The sequence below is a fragment of the Centrocercus urophasianus genome, unplaced genomic scaffold (assembly GCF_019232065.1).
Source record: "Centrocercus urophasianus isolate 14NV4802_14NV808 unplaced genomic scaffold, USGS_Curo_1.0 seq_16, whole genome shotgun sequence".
NCBI classification, from domain to species: domain Eukaryota; kingdom Metazoa; phylum Chordata; class Aves; order Galliformes; family Phasianidae; genus Centrocercus; species Centrocercus urophasianus.
In genome coordinates, this window is record NW_024884711.1 from 39285920 (window position 1) to 39301499 (window position 15580).

A 15580-nucleotide genomic window follows, 5' to 3' on the forward strand; every position below is an offset into this window, starting at 1 on the left:
TCTTCATCATGACCTCTATGCCGACCTTCGCATCAAATTAGGAAGTTTTGGTGTTTAGGTAGAACCATGCACGTTGTCCCTGGAAGCAACTGGAAAGAAGAAATGAATATTTCACGGCAACTGCAATTTGTTCCAGGGATCTGTATTCATTTTGTGCCATATCTGCTCACTGAAGACTACAATTTACCTTTTTAGAATTTCATTTAATGATCTGACATTTGCGACACTTCCTAATTAATTCTGTCTCTGCCTAAGCCAGCTGTGATAAATATAACCTGTGCATACAGGATTACATTGTTGCGTTTAGAAAATACATCAGAGAAGAAAGGTGAATCTTCCATGATAGGAAGTTCACATCAGCTGTACCATAAACTATGCAGCTCTTGCTGCTAACCTGAAATAGCCAGCATGCTAAATAGTGTGAAGCGCTGTGCCACATGGGTCGGTATAAAGCCTGTTTACTTCTTCAGGGAACAATTTTAATGGCAAAAACTGTTTTTCAGCACGTGCAAGCAGTTATTTCTGAGCTTGGACTTGTAGGATGCTTGCTTACGAGGAGCTCAGTGCCCAGAGTAGTTCTCATCTCAGACACATTCACACAGAAGCGGTCAGCGTGAGGAGATTCAGCAGGCAGGCAGTGTGTGCAATGCCCTCGTAACACAGGGGGAACCTCAGGCTGTGTCCCATTGCTGGGCTAACTGAGGGACACTGCTTCTAAATGTCATGGTATGAAAACAGTCTGCAGCAGTTCAGTTTCATGTGCTACAAGATGTGCTTTTCCATCAAGGAGCAAAAATCTATAGAATGAGACTGTGACAGATCTTGAGCTGCTCATTGTTTTCTGTGTAACAGATCAAGCTGTAGAGCAAATAGTAATTGTAAAAAAGCTGGAATAAGTATAAGAGTTCTAAATTACTGTTTCTATGGTGACTTTAATAAATATCCTTTGGAAGATAAATTTAGATACCAAGGAACATAAATGCTTCCTGCCTTCTGTTCCAGACAAAAATAGAATCCTCTCTGCACCGCGATATGTTTCAGACACATTTGGCATCTCTTCCCCAGATTGACACTTTTTCTGGGTGATTTATCTTTTCACAGGAAGTAGAGGATGGGCTGTAAATATTAGTTGATGTAGTCTGGAAGAAATTGTGATTTGGCAAGAGGTGGCTTGTAATAACAGAAGTAGTCCTGATACAGAAAAGGAAAATACTGCAGCTGCAAATTGGACTTTGCAGGAACATTGTGAAATCCCCTCAATGGAGTTGTGAGCTGTAATGCCGGGCTGAAGTAATACAAAAAACATTTTTCCTTTCTTTCTTTTCCTCCTGTGTCTGCAGAACTAATGACTCGAGGTAAAGTTAGAGCTTTCATTTTTAACCAGAAATAATTGTTAACCAGAAAAATAACCGCCTCCGGCTGGAGTCTTCCATTTGAGAGGCAGCGGGAGCGAGCGGGGCTGGGAGCTCTCCTGCAGGTCGCGCTGGGTTTGGTTTCGTAGCGGAGGTGTCCCTCCAGTGGCTTGTCAAAAAAATGCAGCGTTAGAGAAGAAGTATTTTATATCACGACATGAAATGAGGTGTTCTCACGTCTCCCAGTGCTAACGACCCTTTATTACCTTAGAAACAACATCAGTATCGGGTGGGAAAATTAGGCTGAGATGAGTTCAGTTCATCCGATCAACAAGAAGCATGGCCATGTTCTCTTTAATGGAAAAGAAGAATGAAAGCGGAGATCCACCTTTATTTATCCTGTCATGTATTTACATCATCTCAATTGTCAGTAACAAACCCATGAGAATACTTTTCTTATCCCAAAGTTTATAATCAAAGGAAAAAAAAATAGGAAATATGGTAAATAATGAAAAAAAAGTATATTATTCAGCATAATATTTTTTCGTAGTCTGTGTAATATCAAAGCTGGCTTCTTCTTAAGTCTTACTGCAAAAGAGAATTGAAATAAGAGCTTGGAAGGCTGGTAATGATGGAGCTTGGCAGCTGTTTGCAGGATGGCTCTCCCAAGCCTGAGGGCCTGATGGAAGAATGTATTATGGGCTTTTGTTGAAAAAATGAACGGGTGGGTGATGGCACTCTGGCACAGAGTAACCACCTCGAGAGACAGCCAAAGCTGGTGTGAAAGGCAGGGAACCAGCCAAGGTGGGCCCTGAGAGGCTGTGTTCAGTGTAACTGAGAAGTGGTCAGTGGTGGTCTTGCAAAAAGAAAGGTGAGTGGTGACCCAGGCTTCAGAATGAGCCGTGGTGTCCTTGGCTAGTAGCAGAGTGAAAGAAAAGGACCTGCAGTGATCCAGGAATGAAACATGGATATCTGGAGGAGAGCTGTGTGTGTTGATGGGACGTGTTGGCTGTTAGAGAAGTCAGCATTCAAGAACTGCTGACTACTGGCTACATCTCAGTCAGGTTGAGAGCCTGGATGACCCAGAATTGGTCATGATTCCTTGATTAGGGAAGGATGCAGAAAGACAAGAGTCACTGGGAGGAAGGATGAAAAATTCCACCCAAAGTGATGGCTGCGTACCTACAAAGATATGTCAGGGTTTTAGTCCGAATGGGAAAGGTAGGATTCAGCTCATGCTTAGTATAGCTTTCTGCCAGGGTAACAGGAATCAGGGCATAAGCCTCTTCCCCGTTCTCACTGATTTTTACAGCACTCGATTTTTTTTTCCCATTAAATGTGAAAATAAAAGTTTTATAATCTTTATTTTATGGATGTGATTTATTTTGCTGTAGAGCTGCTTAATTCTCTGCCATATCGGGAATGACATTTGCCGTGGATGCCAGCCAATAAGTTTGTGAAAGTTTTCTGGTTCCCTGGAAACCCTCCCTAACATCCCACCCTGCCTGAAGTTTAGACAATGACACATCTCAGCGTTACATACTTCCCATGCTTCAGTTCTGAAAGGATTTTTCCCTTTTGCATATGAAGATGATGTGACATAGCCTAGATTGGCTTTTGAGACATTCTTGACATGCTCGAGATGCTCCGTGTTTAAGAGAAATGTTTATTTTACAGTTCACAGCCAAGGGCAGCTGGCCTGGCTCAGAATCCATTGACTGCATTGGGAATTGGCTCTGGCTGATATTAGCTGCCCTGAGCCCGCCAACACATACATGACTGACCAAAAGCATAAACCTGAGAACTGGGGGAATTGTGCTGCCAGCTAATAAAAAAATAAAAATAAATTAAAGAGAAAAAAAAGAGCTTATTAGATAAAACAAAAAGAATGATGTTTGGCGTTCAATTCTAAGAGGATTTACCTTCACCCAAGCCTTAACTGGTTTAGAGCACTGCCGAAATGTGGATCTGGGCCCCAGTCCAGTATTGCCTGGGAAGAGGATGCACAAATCAGTATCGCTGGAGACCAGGCTCCAGCCTAAGAGACCCAAGCAAAGGATCAGCAAGCCCCTGTGGCTGCACTTCCACAGTCCAACAGTTGAAATTGGAATGCAAGTTGCTCTACTGAAGTTAAAAAAAAAAAGAAGTTTAATAACTAATAATAACATAATAACGTTCTAAAGGCTCTCTCTACATGTAGACAAGTCTTGCAGTGTTTCCTGAGGCTATGAGGGAGACTTCCAGCAGATTTCCAGATTTTTTTGCGCTGTCTCCTATTTGCAGAGCAGCTGTTTCCTCCAAAATAAGTGGGATTTGCTCCTGCTGGCTTTATCCCTTTTACACATAAAATAACATGGGTAGAACAATAACAAACAGATGTGATGTATGATATATCATAAAATCTAACAGCGACATCTCTCTCCAGCCCAGGAGGGTTATTTAATTTATCAGGTTTAACGAGTGTTCAAGCAGTTTATGACACATACTGATTCATGCAATCTAAATGCAGCTATGTCATTAATATCATATAAATCTTTTTAAGCAAGAATCTATTCTTTCATGCCAAAAAGAATGGTATCTGTGCTACACCAAGGCCGTGTGCTTCATCAAATAAATTCAATTGGGATTAGGCTAGTGATTTCAAATAAAATTATTCTGTACTAAAAGCAAGTTTATTATTTTCTAGTATTAGTTCTGTTCCTGAGCTCTGTTAGTAGGAGGGTGCTGAAACTGTGCAAAGAGTAAGAAACCCAGCAGACAGATTGGGCTTCGGGGGTGCTGTAATTTTATTCTCCATTTGTGAAATCTGTGTGCAGTTGTTAGTAATAAAGGCCATACATAACACCTATTACAGGAGACAGCACAGGACTTAAATTAATAATATAGTGCAGGGTCAAGGTCAAAGAGCATTTTGATAGCTAAATCATCAGCGTTGTTTTCATGCACATATATGTCTCGTCCCCAGCCATACGTTATTTTGAAATAGCCATCTATACATCACTAATGGACTGATGAGAGCTTCTGGCAATGCTCCAAAAGATGTAAAGTGCAAATCACAGTTGGGAACTGGCAGATTTCTAGTTTTATTTTTAGTTTTTAAAATACGAATGGAATTTCTGGGGGTGAGAAGGATACCAGTAAAATATTTCCCAGGCTTCAGAATTATCGTCCTGAAACAATTCAAGTAATGCTTTACAGATCTGCAAAATCCCAGTCAAGAAATTTTAAAACAGGAAAACTAGGCAAGGTAGGGATGATGGTCACTTTCCTTACAATATAAATTGATACTCACATGTTTATTTTGAAAGCTTATCTTAATCGTAATAAAATGTTTGAAGGTAAGTGTATAAAGTCATAAAGATATGGAACGCACTTTAAATGATACTGCGCAGTGAATGGTTACTACAGCTAGCCTTGATACAGCCACGTGTACATCAGCAGCATCCTTGAGTACAATTTGATAATATAGTAGTCCTCTACTGAGGCAATTTTATTTAGAAGTTGTGATGCAAATTTAAACTATAATGAAATCTTAACTTCAGAATAAATTACCCATTTTAACTTGGGCAAGTCACTTAGGATTAGATTTTCAAGCAGAACATGGTCACTCGAGTGCTTAAGAAGAGCACTGTCATCAGTCAGCCACCTCAAGGCTTGGTGTCAAGAGAAGGTAAGCTGACCTCATGAAGTGTTGTAGGGGAAGGGGTTGAGAAAGCCTAGCTCTATAGGAAGCTGTCCTATGGGGAGAACTCCTTATTAAAGGTAGGCATGGAGATCATCTACCATTTTTTTACATGTGACACCTAGAAGGCAAAGGTACTGCTGTAGGCAGATAGAGCCCATCGCACAGTGCTCACAGCTCCCAAGGGCTGGAGGAGCCTTGCTCAGCAGGTGTGCCGTTGGCTATATTGTAGAGCTGAAGCTTTTCCACACTGCGTGAAATCCTAAAATTGCTGTTTTAAAGATGACTGGTTATTATCCTGAGCTGCTGCCCATGGAGCAATTCCTAAAGGGTGTTACAGAGCCATGCTGGAGCAGCTCCTAAAGGATGGGCCCCATGGAGTGGACCCATGTTGGAGCAGTGCTTAAAGAATTGGAGCCTGTGGGAAGCCCACCTAGGATCAGTTGGGGAAGGACAGCATCCTGTGGGAGGGACAGGGGAAGAGAGGCGATCGTGGAAGAAGGTCAGTGATGAAGTGTTTGAGACTGACTGCAGTCCCATTTCCCTGCACCACTTGGGAAGAGGAGGTAGAAGAGGGTGGATGAAGGGATGGTGTTTGTAGACTGGGCAGGAAGGCTTTCAGCTTTGGCATCAAAATTGCTATTCTATCTCTTCGTTTTATGCCCACGGAAAGGAGATAACACTTTTTCCCCAGCTGTTGATAGAGTGGCAAGGAAAAAAATTCTAGAAGTGGCAAGGGCATTATAACTAAAAGCTGGATAAATAGAGACAATTTACCTCAATGGTTCTGAATCTGAGGCTGAAACAGAGCAGGAAAATTTTGTCTGTCTAGAATGAATGACTTTGAGAAGAGTGAAAAGCCTAGAAGCAGACTCCAAATTAAAACTATATTTTTCTCTCTTCGGAGGAAAACTGGTTAAAACACAAAGCAGAGGGTAGGAGTGGGACTGAATCGCGGTGTGACAAGGAAGGACCAGGCACTGAACACACCCCGCACCAGCAAGTCTGAAGACACACGTACCCAGTTATACTGCCCTAACATGCTTTACTACAAATCAATCACCAGAGCCTCATAATAGAATCATGGAATCACTGAGATTGGAAAGACTTCTGAGATCATCAAGTCCAACCGTCCACCTACCACCAATATTGCCCACTAAGCCCCTCAGTACCAATTTTACAGGCATTTCTTGGACACCTCCAGGGACAGTGACTCCATTACCTCCCTGGGCAGCCTGTTTCAGTGCTTGACCACTGGAGAAGTTGCTGTTCTCTCTCGGAGAATTTTTTCTTAATATCCAACTTGAAATTCCATGGCAGGAAATATTATAAAGAAAGGGATGCACCAAATGGAGGTGAGCCTCTGAAAGCTGTCATCATCCCAATCTGTAAAGCTGTAGGAATGAAGAAGAGAGCTGGAGCCGAGAGGAGATGGGGAGTGAAAGGACCTTACAGAAGGAGAGGCTGAGAGCAATGAGGTCCCTTATAACAGTGCTGGGAATCATACAGAAGTGATTAATTAAGCCACTCCTCATGATGCTTTGAGCCAACCATACACTTCAGGAAAGATGCAGTTTGAAAAGATGAAGGTGTGAGTAATGAGGAAAAAGAAAGAAAAAGGATTTTTAATAAAGAATCATCCATTTGTAGTCCATTCACAATTTGCCAAATCTCTGCTGCTCATACCCAGAGCAGTGCTGTCCTACAGCAGTGGGCAGGCGGCTTGGTAGGCACGTGTGGCACTCTTAGCATGGAGCTGCTCTGCTAGCAGGCTTATGCCACGCTGTCACGGCACAGCTTGTGCTAATGTGAGTGTGCTCAGAGCACGCCTGGTATTTTTGGAAGCCTGAGGCAGACTCAAAATAGCTGAGCGCTGATGTGTCTGGGATGGGGATTAGGAGGCTGGACTCATAGTAGCAGGCCATGCAGCCCCAGGAGCTGCTGTCAGTGTTCTACCCATGCCCCACTGTCAGTACAATCTGCTTGGTAGTCTCATAAACTAAGCCAGAGGCAAAATACACGCTCTGTGGAGTCAAACAACCAGCCTTGAGTATCTGTGGGAGGCCTGGCCATTCCAGCTCCTCATTTTGCTATGAGTGGTCCTCCAGACATCCTTCACAGCAGCCATTTTGTCACCACCCACATCCTTCCCTTTCTCCAGCCAGGCCAGCTCACCTCCAAATCCAGCAGCGTGCTGCGTTGGTCTTTACAGATTTAAATCCTTCACACTGCCTTGGGGCCAGTTTTATAATTGTGAAAGCTGACAGACCTAGAAGGAGGACATAGGCGTTGGTCCCATTGCAAAGACATTACCCTTAGGGCCTGTATTCAATTTTTTTTTGCTTCCAATCTTTCCACAATTGGAAATGAAAAGAAAAAAAAAAAAATAACCCTTTTTCTGTTGAAGTTGCTGGAAAAATCCAGTCCATGCATGCTTTGATAGGAGACAGTCTAATCCTCTTCTTGCTTGAGTGGTCTCTCCAATTTCTGCCGTGGAGCTGACAATTCCCCTTGGGTTTATGGTGAGGGATTTTTTTAGACGATGACTCTCTTTTTTTTTTTTTTTTTTGCTCTGTTGATTTTACCTCAGGGGAAATCACTGAGAATTTTTTTCCACAAGAAATAGCTTCTCCTTATTTATTTAGATAAGCTTTCTAATTCCATTAAAGGTAGCTGTTTTGGGGGCCTTTTTAAATGTTCCTTTGTTTGCTCTGAATTCTTGAGATCTTGCAGCATCTCCTTACACTAGTTGGTTGGGCCAGTCAGGGTTACATTAGGCCTGTCTAGCAAGTGGGGTGATATATTTAAGGCCCTTGCAGAGGACAGTTACAGGTCTGTTCTAGTTCAGCAGAGCTGAAGGGAAGCCAGAAGAGAATGGGTGACATTGCTTCTGCATTAAACCATGCCCCAGAAATGTGAGTACCTGCAATTGGCCGGTTACAAATGCAGAAGATAAATAATTGAAGGAGTTGAATAACATTCCTGTGATGGATGTGCAATTTTTTTTCTCTAAAACAGGAATATTTATTCCTATAGCCCTGCTCTATGTCACATTCAGGAGTCACAGACACAGCACAGGAACAGCTGGATAAAGATTTAGAAGCTGAATAATGCCAAAGGCAGAAGTGTGTTGCCATAGCAGTTCCTCCAAACACCATTTAAACCGTTTGGTTTTGTTTTCTCTTGACAAATATGGGATAAACTAATTACATTGCTTTTTCAGATAGGAAGTGAAATAAAACCCCTTATCTCTGGGAAAGCCCTCAGATATGACTGTAATTATACAAATACTTGCACTGCAAATACCATTAGGGCAAGCAATGAGAGCAGAAGGGTGGAGCGCAGCACTCGGCAGATCTCCCCATCTCCACTTCTGGTGCCTCTAGGTTTCAGGGAGAAGCAGAAGTGTGTTATCTCAGTACTGGGAGGAAGGGAGAGTGCACTGTGGGGCTCAATTCAATTTTTGTAAGCTACGAGATTGTTTAATCTTGCTCGATGTTATTTCTCTGTGTGCTCTCTTTATGAAATGGCACAATTGAGGTGCTGCTCTGAAGAATTAATGAGCTAAATGGACTGAATGAAGTGCAAAAGAAAGGGATTAAATTGCCTTATTTTATACACAGGGACCCAAATGAACAGCTGGTTGGTAACCATTTTAGGACTGACTAAAGAATACAAGAACAGATTCAAGAACTACCTGCAGATCCCCCAAGTCCCAGGCTACTCATTTAACCATGAAAGCCTTCTTCTGAAGAACAGTCAGGCTAGCAGTGTGGCCATGAATCACACATCAAACTGCCCCGAGTAATATAATATGCAATGCCCAAAGCTAGGAATCGGAGAAAACCAAATCTTCTCAAGAAGAAATTGTAACAGACTTTTACAAAGTAGATAAATATCAGGCTGATGAGCTGGGAAATTCAGCTGTATCAAAAATGAGGAAACTTACAATACATAAAGATCTTGGCTGATGCCTAATAAAGTTTAAAAGGCTGTTTAAGAACAGCCTCAACCTGACCTACGCAGTAAGGATATCATTTCTAGAAACAGAAATGATAGTAGGATTTGGGGGTTTACTGTGTGAGCATCTGAGCTAATCAGTAAAGTGCTCCATGTTTGGAGCAGTACAAATTAGTTGGCAAGGACTGCTTAAAGGTAATGTGAGTAGATGGGATTTTTTAACCGTTGCACTGGGAAGGATACATCATGATGTAATTCACTGAATATCAATATCTACTAGGGCAAATAACACAGCAAAAGCTAGGGCTAGATTAATGTTTGGTTAGTTGCATTCAGAAAGGCATTGTGCACTCCAAAAGGAATAGGAAAGCCATTTCGGGATCTTTCATATAAGGTACATCCTAGTAATTTCATCATTATGGTAATTTCATCAAATTATGGCCCAGTTCTGTGGGAGCAACGTATTATTTCTAGTATTTGGAAATTCTGTTCCTAGGCAAAATAAAATATCCTTTAAGAGTGAGATTCAGTGATATACATGGTACTAACTTATTTATGATAAATATATGAAGCAATAAATGAGTCCAGAGTTTTACCTCAGTCTGCGTTCACAGAATTGCAGGGGTTGCAAAGGGCAATCATTGAGAGATCATTGATTGAGCCCAACCCCATTGCTGCAGGGGCTTCCTTACAGTAGGTCACACAGGCTGGTGTCCAGATGGATCTTCTCCAGAGAAAGAGACTCCAAAACCTCTCTGGGCAGCCTGTTCCCGTGCTCTGTCACCCTCACTGTAAAGAAGCTCTTCCACATGTTTGTGTGGAACTTCCTACGGCCTGATTTTTGGCCATTACTCCTTCGCCATATCACTGTGCTCCACAGAAGAGTTCAGCCTCATCCTGCGCTTCAGACATTTATAAACACTGATCAGATTCCCTCTCAGTTTTCTCTTCTCCAGACTGAACAGCCCCAGGTCTCTCAGTCTTTCCTCATAGGGGAGATGCTCCAGGCCCTTTATCATCCTTGTTGCCATCTGCTGGACTCTTTCTAGGAGATCTTTTTTGAACTGAGGAGTCCAGAACTGGATGCAGTGTTCCAGATGTGGCTTCACCGGGCAGAGCAGAGGGGCAAGATCACCTCCCTCAGCCTGCTGACCACTTTTCTTCTATGCAGCCCAGGATATGGCTGGCTTTCTGCACTGCAAGGGCACACTGCCGGCTCATGTCCAGCTGCCATCCACCAGTACCTCCAGATCCTTTTCAGCAGGGCTGTGCTCTATCCTTACGCTTACCAGCTGGTACTTTTAGCAGGGCTTGCCAACCCAGGTGCAAGACTTGGCATCTGGATTTGTTGAACTTCATGAAGTTCACCTGGGCTCACTGCTCAGCCTGTCCAGGCCTCTCTGGATGGCATCCCATCCCTTGGTGTGTTGACTGCACCACACATCAGGGCCTCCTTAATCCCTTTGCCTATGAGAGGCACAAAAAGAGGACTCAGCCCGCAGTTAAGCTGCTTATTTACTACAGACAGGAAAGTAGGAACAGCTTCATAGAAAGACAGCTCTAGGTAATGTCTTGCACAGCTATTGGGCAAAGCAGCTCTGCTTCCCTGCAGTTAAATTGGTCTGTGTTTTTTCGTTCTGTCAGTATTGTGGAAATTAACAATAAGTCCTCAGCGCTGGCCATCATCTCCCAGTGAGTGCGGGGAGGTGAGAGCAGGTGCTCAACGGTGTTCCCCCTTTCTCTTCCTCCTTCCTCCAGCTCCTCTATTCCCCATGCTGCATCCTTCCCTGCCAGCACAGCTTCACACCTGCTCGACCATGTTCCAAACAGGCAGCGAACTTTAAAAACAGATGTTTTCTTTATCATCACCTTCAGAAAAAAATCTTAATAAAAGTGGATATTAATACATATACATTTAAATAACTCAGCAGCACTGAATAAACAGCCTTCACACTCCAAATGTAGAGGCATTATTTCATGAAAGCAAGCACTCTGACTGCAAGACACAGACCGCTATCGATTGCCAGTCTCATAAATCACATTTATTTTCCAAATAATAGGAAGATTCATTGTTTTCTGCCAAGCAATGTCACCTGGTAATAGGAGCCAGTCAAAGCAACAGTAATTTTCACACCATAAAAACAGTATCAAGTCGTAGTATCATCGAGTAGGATGAATGCTATTGATCAGGGGGGAAATAAATAAATAAAACAGGAGACAAAAGTAAAGAAATTAAGTGGTGATGTATAGATGTGCAATGAAAAGTCTGTTAACATTTCCATTATTCAGCTTCCCTCCACAAGACCAAAAAAAATAAAAAACAGCGAAAAGGTCCCACCCTGGCTGCAGCTTATCAACATGAAAACAGCCCCAGAGAGTTCAACTGAATTGGCTTTTCTCTGCCGCACAGAGACACAGGACTGAGGGAGTGGGGCTGCAGAGGAGTCACCACCAGGGGAAAGCACAGAGCGATGGGGCCACAGCTACTGCTGGGGTTCACTCACATGCACAATAAATGGTGCTGTGAGAGAAGTTGAACATACAAATTCCTATGGTCAGAATTCACCCAAACACATACTAAAAACAAGCAAACAAACAAAAATCCTGAAGGACCCTGTTTGCTGCTTTTTTATTTTTTTTGAATGTCATAGAATAGAATCTTAGAATGATTATAGTTGGAAAAGACCTCTAAGATCATCTAGTCCAACCATGCACCTACCACCAATATTGCCCTCTAAACCATGTCCCTAACTACCACATCTATACACTTCCACATTATTCCTTCATACTGTTAGCTCTTTGGCAGCAAAAGGTGATGGTATCACTGTTGTATCTAGTTGAAGTCAGCAGAAAGTAGCCCTAAAATAAAAGCATGTCTTCTCGGCTTGGAGAACCACTCTTGACCTGATGACTCCCTTTTTAAATTGACCCGTGGCAACAACAAGCTGATGACTGCTCTGGGTGGAAAATAGGTTCTGAAGCAACTCATTATTAGCAACTTTAACAAAACATTGCTACACCACGGACCTAAACCTAACAGCTAACTAGCCTAGGAAAAACTTAGTAATCTCTGCATGAACCAGTGTCGTTTCATAATTGTTCTGGTAGAAACATCTTTAGCTCTTCAGCTTTCTCAGCTGACACATCACAATAAAACATGATATGAGGTGACTCACTGCCATCGTGTTCTATCACACCCCATCTCCTAATGCAACCTGAGTCTTGCATTACACACTAGCTGAATAATATTTTCCTAAGCATTCATGATAGAAAAATCTGTGTTTCCAAGGGAAGTCATTGCGTTGATTAAAAAATCGCCACCAGTGCACCTGAATTCTGATGAGAAAGAAGAGATGTTGGGCTCAGGTACACACAAAAATGCTCCTGCTGACCACAGCAGGGCTGTTACAGGAGCAGAGGCACTGCAAGCAGAAATCCTGTTGCTCAGCTTGTGTCTTGCCTGGTTGGGCAAACATGATGGCTGAATGTGATGTTCTTATGGGTCTTTTCCAACCTTCGTCATTCTATGATAATCATAAAGTGGAGAGGGATCTAAAGCAGAGTTGCAGAGCTCTAAAAGCATGAGAGATTCTGATACAAGCTTTTGGGGGTTGGATCCAGCTAGGCAATGGGCCAGCACTGACTTTGCACTTTAACAATCATTTGATCTCCTGCACCCTCCCATCTCTGTAAATCCTCCCCTACCATCATGACTAACTGCCCAGCTGATTAAGATTTCCCAGATGAAACTGGTGACCCTAAAACCCAGTGAGTGAATGCTTGAATGCAGCCTTCCCTGAACAAAATGTGCTGAGAATAGGGATGATCTCAGCTCTGATTTCCACATCTGGGAAATAACATCTGGATAGGGGACAAAATGAGTTTGAAAGGGGGAAAGCTGTGCGACATGCAGTGCTGCAGAAATCAGGGATATGCACACCATCAGCCACTAGGGACTGCTAGATGTTGTGGGTGGGAAGGAAGGGGAAGGTGTGAGAAAGAGGAACTCTTTACCCAGAGAGCGGTGAGGCCCTGGCACAGCTGCCCAAAGAGCTGTGGGTGCCCCATCCCTGGAGGTGCTCAAGGCCAGGTTGGATGGGGCCCTGGGCAGCCTGAGCTGGTGGGTGACAACCAGCCTATGGCAGGGGGTTAGAACTATATGATCTTTAAGGTCCCTTCCAACCCAAGCCATTCTATAGTTCTATGACCAAGCACTGGGGATACCAGCATGGCAATGAGCTCACATTGAGCTTAATGGGAAAATCAGGTGTAGTGTGGAAAAGGTGAATGAGAATGTGGTGTTCCAAATCTCTTCTAAGGAAAGGATGGAGGAAGGGAGAAAGCCAAAGGGAGAGGTTTAAAACAAATGCAATCTCCCTTCTCCCAGCAGATTCCTTGCCGTAGGACATTGTGTTCATTATGCAATTTCCTAGGAAAATGGAAATCAATGCAAACAAAAATTAAGCAACCAAAAAACAACATTTCTAGATCCAGGAGCCTCTGACATTGAGTGCCACAGCTGGGAAAATATTGCAGTGAAGTGTTATTACGTGCTTAGCCTGTTCTCGTGCTCTCCTCTAGGCATCCACCATTACTCACTAACAAAGGAAGGCCAGTGGGCCAGGGAGGGAACAAGTCATTTTTGTGGGTGTAAAACATGACTCACGGTGCTGGGCAGGACCTGGTGCTGGTTACCCACTGACTTGGATCCAAAAGCAGCGTAGCCCAGGTTGTCATAACACTACTGGTACAGCAGGTTGTGGCTTGTATCTGCTGCAGGATCGAGTCATGCACCTTTGGTGCATGTCCGCTCCGGGTGCTGTGGAAAGAGTCTACTTAGTGCTCCTCCATGGCTGCTTGAAGCTCATTAATGCTCTGAGTGCTCAGTTAATTACAGGAGCTTCAACCTCTCTCTCGGTCTCACATAGCAGTATGCAACCAGCATTGCTCTCTTAGCATATTAAAGCATCCAAGGCTGTCCAACATCCAGGCAGAAATATGTATTTCTTAAATTTTATCTTTATACATTACTGAGATAGGAGACAGAAGTTGGGCCTGGTGATCCCTATGGGTCACTTCCAACACAGGACATTCTGTGGTTCTATGAGATGTGTTCTCCTACTAAGTGATCAACCACTCTGTACTGTAAGCTTTCATCTTAAACTCTTCAAAGCAAATTCTGTTTTTTAAATTAAGGAAATTCTCCCAAGCCTAACTCTTTAATATTGGGATAATGTAAAAACACTTTCCATATCACAACACATTGCAAGCACTGGCAGCCTACAGGAGAAGCGAGCCACTCTGCATTGACCAAAGGATGAGCACTTCCCAAACAAGGGATGGAAAAAATGATGTGAGCTCTGTAAGTAGAAAGGTGCATGTGCATGCCAATGGAAACAACTCTGAGGAGATGCAATCAAGCCGTGCAGTGAGGTATTGTTCCCTCTTTGGGGAAGTTTTAGGAAATCTGTGATCACTTCCAGACAGACACAGAGGTGTCTTCCTGAAATCAAAGTATTCAGACTCACTATGAGAACGTGCCTTTATTTTCCCACGACACTCACTTTTTGGGCTGGCTTTGCAGTGACAACATGAGGCATCCTGGAAGAAGGAAGTTCTGAGGTGCTACAGTTCAGGATATGCAAAATATGTGAGTGAGTCGTCTATTCCTTGTGACAAGAGCAATGAGGTAACCTAACCCTGCACACGGAAGCATCCCCCCCAGAGCAGCTCAGCACTTCGGCAATGCTTATCCTGCTGTCAGTAGCTAACAGCTGCTGTCAGAGGGCACCAGCAAGGTACTTAGCAAATCTGACACTTCCCAATAACCCACCCAAGCCTTTTCTGCTGCAAAATCTTGTGGGAAGCCAAAGCACATGGACACAAGGCAGCTGAATCTGTTACTATTTCAAATATAAGCATTTTTTTAAACCTGAGCATCTGTAGACCACTCAAAGCTCCCCACTTTCAATCAGCAGAGAGGAAATTTGCCTTGCCTTGCTTAGAGCTCTCAGTGCTACAGGTAGAAATGGGCAGAGTTCTGCAAATAGGGATAAAAAGCCTCTGAGGATCTGATTCCAACCCACACATTGGGAAGAGAAGAATTAAATATATTTAATCATGCATGGTGCTACCACTCCCCCTGTCAACATAAGAATTACGGCGAAGGGAGAAAGATGCTTGACAGGAAAGATGGAGTGAGAAGGAGAACATTGAAATATGAGCTAAGTTTGAACATACAGAGGTGGTGAAGGGTCGGAGGACAAGGTGGACGAGGAGCACTGAGGCCCCTGGGTTTGCTGGGCACAGAGCAGTGGAGCTGAGGGGAGGGCTCATGGCCATACAGCTCCTCACAGGGAGTGGAGGTCAGCACTGAGGTGTGCTCTCTGCAGCAACAACAGGGCTTGAGGGAATGCATTTTTTTCAGGGTACCTGATTTCTTTCCAGAAGGAGCAACTTTGAGGTGTGTTATATCAGTGACCACATACATGAACCATGAGATGGCTCTGAAATGTAGGGAAGAAGCAGCTAAGCCAACATAGAAAGCTGGGGTTGTCTTACCTTTAGGAGTGGTGCTTCCAGGTCT